The sequence below is a fragment of the Mus caroli genome, unplaced genomic scaffold (assembly GCF_978045245.1).
Source record: "Mus caroli unplaced genomic scaffold, Mus_caroli_1 scaffold_17, whole genome shotgun sequence".
Taxonomy (NCBI): domain Eukaryota; kingdom Metazoa; phylum Chordata; class Mammalia; order Rodentia; family Muridae; genus Mus; species Mus caroli.
Window position 1 is genome coordinate 74,737,360 of NW_028227272.1, and position 7,243 is coordinate 74,744,602.

At 34.7% G+C, this 7,243-nt stretch overlaps 1 long non-coding RNA gene across 13 annotated transcripts in view; it reads left to right on the plus strand.

Moving 5' to 3' along the window:
• LOC110311497 (uncharacterized) overlaps positions 1-6,801 on the plus strand; it is a 463,301-nt gene extending 456,500 nt beyond the window's left edge. For 9 of the 13 annotated variants that reach the window (XR_015045734.1, XR_015045735.1, XR_015045739.1 and 6 more), the window contains one exon: positions 1,138-4,392. This is a non-coding gene — a long non-coding RNA (uncharacterized LOC110311497). The other 4 variants (XR_015045736.1, XR_015045732.1, XR_015045733.1 and 1 more) reach the window with 4 other exon arrangements.
• Positions 6,802-7,243: the final 442 nt, after the last annotated feature.

Sequence of the window (7,243 nt, forward strand, 5' to 3'; positions counted from 1 at the left end):
GGATGTTGTAAGAATTAAAATGGTGCGGTGATAATTGAAGAGAGTCTGAGACCTTTTGCTAAGGTGTAATATTTTCTACCAGAAAGGACTCAGTTGGAACAGCGTGCCTAGAAATGAGAGGGGAGATAAAGAATGTTCAAGGCAGCACTTCTTGGTCCACAATTAATAAGAATCATCCTGAAGTCCCCCCCCCCAACCCATCCCAAGTCTGAAATGAAGGTAACAGGCTTCAAGAATATGCATTTTGGAGGCTTAGGAGACACCACAGGCAACAGAGTGTTTGTCCAATAAGTATAATGAATTGAATGGGATCCCCAATGTTCAATTAGTTCCAGGCCCATTGAGAGACATTGTTGGAACAACCACAACAGTGCCTCTGGGTTGACATCAGACATTGACCTCTGACTTCCAGTCACACACATGTATGTGCCCACCTACCCATGCACGCACCCTCCCTACCCCTCAACATAGAATAAGTACTTTAACTACCATGAAATTAAATCACACATCACTGCATGTATTCTGTTTGGACCATTATTCTTTGGGACAGGCAACTCAAAGGATTTAACTCGTTCTCAAATAACTGTGCCAGAAACAAAAAGATTTGTATCTTAGGATCAACATGAAAAACAGAATATTTTATGAACAATGACTTCTTTATCACCAGTTTGTTGTTTGTTTTTTAACAGGGAGAAGCATATTGTGTGATGTTCTATATTTATGAGACCCATAACAAACTGTGAAGAGATAACAGAACGCTTTTTGCGTGAGCTGAAACAGTAGATGAAATCTTTCATTAAAATTACTCGTACTTTGGGTCCTATTCTTATTTATAAATAAACATAAATATTATTGCAAATATTTTTCTCATTGTCTCTTTTCATTCTTTTGTATAACCCACATGACACTATTTTGGTAAATGCTAGTTCACATATATGATAGTGTATATCATGTATCTTAGGTGTACAAATGTCATATCATTTGAGCATGTGGAATCTCTTCTTGTGATATTCACATAATGACATAATAACCTGACAGTTCACTTATCAAGATGTCTATAATTAAATAATACACAGGTATACCACGGTTTGTATATTATTTATAATTAATTGGGTTTTTTTTTTCATTTTAATTTAGAATGAAGAAAACAAACTAGGAGTGTGTAACCATGACGAATGATCCTGATTTTAACTCACAGAACTTGGGTATAATGTATTTGTCGTCCTCGAATCCTTCTCCCAATAGAACCACTTCTTCCATCATGCAATGCTCTAATCTGAGGGTGTCTGTCTTAATGTTAGTGTGTGCTCTGAGTATGTTTGTATCAGGATATAAATTGTTTCAATTTCTTCTTGATACCATCAGCACTGACCCAACATAGGGATGATGCTTCATAAATATTGCTGAAAGTACATAAATTAGAATTGATTATTAACCTTTTATTAGTTCTGTAAAATTGGTGCACAGCTAGTTAAAACTTAAAGCAAGCCTTTAAAATATCAGGTAACATTAAACATTAGTGAGAATTTCCAAAATTTCAACACCTGCTTAGAGACATGGGAATGTAACGCATGTGTTGTTAGAGTGAAAGCAAAGACTATTGAGATAATTCATCGGAGCTGAATGTAAGTTAGCAAAGTGTAGTGTGTGTTTAAGATTTGGAGAGTAGGTGGAATGTTATGCTACGATAGGATCTTGTGTGTGGCAATTACCAACGATAACATGAATTGTGATACTAACTCAGTCCTTACAAACAGTTCTTAGTTAGCAGCTGTGTCAAGCTTGCAGAAATGTGGCCACCTAAAACCATGTTTTTGTAGCCTTTAGTGGAAATGAATTTAGTCGTATAATTCAATTCTTGCCAATAATAAAGACAGTGGAATCCTCCAGGTGCGCATCCCAGAGAAGCATGGCTTTAAAAATAAACTTAAGAGGTATCCAGTCCTTTAGTGTCATTCCCATCAGCCCAGACAGATGGATGCCTGGAGGAGCAATCAACTGGCAGTCATGGCATAGGCTTCAAAGAAAATCAAACAGAAGTAGCAAACCCACATACGAAATCTAAACTTGGCTTCTGAATCTCAGCAGGAATCCTGTCTTTTAACCATGACAAAGAAAATTCTTATTTTGTTTAGCTTCAAATTTTTATTTATTTAGTAAGATAATGTATGTTTATATATAACCTATAGATAGGCTGATATATAGATTAGATAGAGAAATAGAAAGAGACAGACAGACAGATAGACACATAGGTAGATAGATATATTAAGGTGGTCAGTATATTTCAAAGATAGATGGATGTATAGATAGATAGATAGATAGATAGATAGATAGATAGATAGATAGATAGATAGATAGATGTATAGATAGATGATAGATAGATAGATAGATAGATAGATAGATAGATAGATAGATAGATAGATGAGAGAGAAAGAGAGAGAGAGAGAGAGAGAGAGAGAGAGAGTTGTGTGTACCCATGAATACATGCTATAATTTACATATGGAAGTTAGACAACATCAATCTGTGGTAGGTTGTGCTGTTTCCAGCATGTGGTTTCTGTAGATCAAACCCCTATCAGGTTTGTCGGCAAGTACTTTGCCCAACTTGCCAGCCCCAAACTTTATATTTTAGAAATTGGTGTCTGCTGGGTTTTCATGAAACCAAGCACAAACTTAATACATTTGTCTTTCAGGAAAAATAAGCCCAACTTTTCCACTTGTTGAGATCCATGCCTGAACTCCATTCTACTGAAACAATCATGTTTCAATTATGGTACAAAAGAATTACCCTAACTGACATATGGTATCTGACATTTTTTTTGTCCTTGTTTTTTTTTTTTTTAATTCTTTCCTTAAATGTGACTATAGAGTTCAGAGAAGTGGTCTTAAAGTCAGGAATACAATCTTTGTGGACACTGGCTGATAAATATAATGACTCTCGACTGATAAATACAATGATTATGTCTCTAGCTTTAGCAAAAACTGAATACAAAACATCTCTTCACAATACTGACTCAATTAAAATTGTCCCTCCTTGGGTGTGATTCATATTGGGGACACGAATCAGTGAACATTGACAACTTGCTTAAATCTTGCTCTTTGTCCTATTTATATAATTTATCCTGTCAGTGGATCTGAAGTGGTGACTCCCCACCTCCTCAGCCATGAACACTTCCCAGATGTGCTGAAAATTCCTCATTAATTTGTGTATTCCATTCCATTCTTTTGTAATTAGGAGCATATGGTTTTGCCTAGAAGAAACAAAAGTATTTAATCCCAGAGGTTTATTTGGCCTTGGGAATAATTGATTCATGTCTTTCTCAACTCCACCCCTGTTATTCGAATAGGTATTATGAAAGAATCCCCAGCTTTGTAAATTTTGCTGATCCAGACATGAGAAAGGACAATTCATGACCCTCAAGGTTTCTTCAGGATCTTTGTACCGTTCAGTCGTTTAAATTTTTTTCTCATTAAGAATCATATGATCCTAAAATAGCTTTCCTAGCTGATTTTCAAAACTGGAACACAGCCTTAAAGCAGAAAGCAGCAATCTCTCTAGGGGTATTTACTCATAGTGGTCCTGATTCTTGTTATTAAATTTTAGGACTAGAAGTCAGACCTCTGGAACTTCCTGTGGAATAGTAGAGGACGTTAGATCCTCTTTGCAATACCAAGAGCTTTCTCTTTTTCTTTTTTCTTTTAATTCGATATTTTCTTTATTTACATTTCTAATGTTATCCCCTTTCCTAGTTTCCCCTCCGAAAATCCTCTGTCCCCTCCACCCCTTCCACTGCTTCACAACCCTCCCACTCCCATTCCTGGTCCTGGCATTCCCCTATACTACGGCATAGAGCCTTCACAGGACCTAGGGCCTCTCCTCCCATTGATGACCGGCTAGGTCATCCTCAGCTACATATGCAAGTAGAGCCCCGAGTTCCTCCATGGGTTTTCTTTGATTGGTGGTTTAGTCCCAGGGAGCTCTGGGGTTACTGGTTAGTTCATATTGTTCTTGTTCCTCCTAGGGGGATGCAAACCCCTTCAGCCAAGAAGAGCTTTTTCAGTGGACAGGTATCATTAGATTGATTGTTTATTCTCAGGAATTTATAATTCACTGTTTCTAGGTTTTTATGAATTGTAATTCAGTCTGTGGGTAGTGTTTATACCTATGGTTGAGGTGTGCATTAGATGTATGTGAACATATGCATGCTAAATTCATTTGTTCTGACATTGGAGAATGAGAGAAAATATTTATACTTAGGAACCCTAATATAGAGTTCATATACCATATACCATATACCATATATCATATACCATATACCATATGTCATATGTCACATATCACATATTATATATCACATATCATATTATACATCATACATCATACATCACATATCACATATCATATATCATATATATCAATCATATATACATATATACATATATACATATACACATATATACATATATACATATACACTTATACACATATACACATATACACATATACACATATATACATATACACATATACACATATATACACATGTATATATATCTTGGCATTTTAAGTATATAGTGCCATGAGTTTATCCCATTTGCAGGGTGTATTCCTACCAACAATATCAAGGTAAATAAGTAGGTCCTTTTGCCTCTTTCCAGACTCCAACTCTTGAACCAGAAAACCATTACCTTGCTTTTTATTACTAAACCTCTTGTCTATTTCATGAATTCCAAGTCTCCTTATCTACTGTTATATTTACTCTCTATTTAATGCTCAACAAAATATCTACTTTTATAGATGTTTGTATGTTGCCACCAGAAAGGAATATTTTTCAGGTGCACTTTAAAGTCTTTAATATTTTAGGTTTGGAAGATTTTCCTACCTGAGCAATTAATCTTTAGAAAGAATTGGAGTGATTCAAGGTCTTGTAAAACATGTTCTTGTTGGCTGTTAAAGAGCATAATTCCATGTTATAGATACTTCTACGTGACAAGATACCCTACCTATGATTTATAAGCTGAGAACAAGCCCAAGATAACACACAAAGATGCTGCCTCACGGTACAAGGAACTGAATTCTCTCAACAACCATATAAACTCAAACATCACATCTGAGCCTCAGATGACACTCTAATCCAAGACTCACCTGGATGTAACCTGGTAACACCTGTGCAATGAACTATCATGTCATCCCCAGGCTCCTGGCTTATTGAACTCTCACATAATAAATGGTTGTCATTTGGATTGTGAAATTTGTCATGGCTTTTTCTGCTATAAAACTGGCAAGCGGTATTCATCATTGAATCATTCTTTGTAATTGGTGAGTATATCAATTATCTCCTAACATTATCGTTACCATTATGTCTTAATGAACATTTATTATATCATATGAACTGGGGAGTCAGGAATCTGGGTAAGACCTCTGTGTGTTCCTTAATGGAAGGCTTCACACAAGACACCGAGCTTAGAGAAGTCCACAATTAGCCTCTCTACCCTGGCAGCACTCAGTTGCTTATAGGTTGAAGGCCGGAATAGCTGTTGGCTGTTAACCAAATCCCAGCTTTGTGGTATTGTGAGTCTCTTCATAAGAATTAGCAAAGAGAGTAAGTATATGCTAGCAAGATCGTACAACCTCTAGTAACAATTGTGAAACTGATGTCTCCAAACAATCAGGAATTTTAACTAACTAGGAACTATTCAAAGGTTAATGCTAGTCTGGAAATTGGAATTTCCAGGTGTGATTTTAAGAAAATAAATTATACTAAGCAGTACTACACTGTAGGATTTCCATTGTCTGCTTAATATTAAAAATTTGACTTCATTTGATTTGTCCATTTGTAAACAAACATACCACAAAAGTTGCTACAATGAACTTTCACAGGGAAGTTGTATGTGGGAATTATTTCATTTCTTTTCACTGTAATTGCAATGTCACATAGAAAATATCTGTTCAACTTATAAGATGTTTCCTAATGCACTTTCCAAAGCCAATATATAGTCTTATATTCCCAAAATATCATATACTATCATTCTTATCTCCATATATATTGGAAGTCATGAGTCATATCATATAAGCATATGAATTTTTATAGAATGGTAACAATATGAGTATTAGTGGTATATTTTAGGGACTACTTGCCTTAAGCTCTAAGACCAGTTCATGTATCTTCCTTTATGAAATACCTGTTTAACCTGGTTGTCCATTAGGACTGTTTGCTTTTTATGATGGAGTTGTAGTATTTGGTATTTTGAAAATTCATCATCATTCAGATGTATTATAAGTATTATTTCTCAGTTTGTGGCTTGAATTTTCATAGTTTTACATTGTCTATCATAACGTAGATTTTGTGTTCATTGATATCCACTGTATCTACTTTGTTACTATGATTAATTTGTCTAAGATATATCTGAAAGTACCACAATGTTGTACTAAATTCAATAATAAAGTCTACAACAATACTTTCTAGTTTATATCTTTGATCTGTTGTGATTTAATTTTTCCATATTATAAAGTAAGGGTCAATAATTAATTTCTCTATTTATATGTACTTTAGAATTTTCAGGGCCATTTGATGAAAAACCTTCTATTTTATCATTTCTCAATCTGTGGGTCATGACCCCTGTAGGGATCAAATGACCCTTTCACAGGGGTCACTTAGGGCCATCTGAAAACACATATATGTACATTAGGATTCACAATAGTAGCAGAAATACAGTTATTAAGTAGCAACAGTAATAATTTTATGGTTGGGGCATCACCACAACATGAGGAATTTAATTAAAGGGTTATAGTGTAAGAATATTGAGAACTTCTGTTCTATTTTCGATTCATTTTGTTTTTTTTTAAACTTTTAAATCTAAAATAAAATGGCTACAAGTGCATGGATTATTTTTAATTAGTGCATTCCCTTAATTTTTATGTAGCTTTTTATATTTGTATTATTGTCTTAATTACTGTTGACTCCTTTTCAAAAAAAATGACATTAAAGAATGCCAACATGATTCTCTATCTAGTTGTTTTAGTTCACTTTAGGCCATTTATATTTCCTAAATATTATAATATTAGATATTGCCAATCTTCCCCCCAAAATTTTACCTGCAGGAATTTTGTATGGGCTTTTATGGAATCTATCGATCACTGTAGAGAGAATTGGTCATTTCTAACTGAATACCACTGCTATACTCTATCATATACTTAGTATATCTAGTGTAGTTCTGAGTCTAAGAATATACTACCTCCATA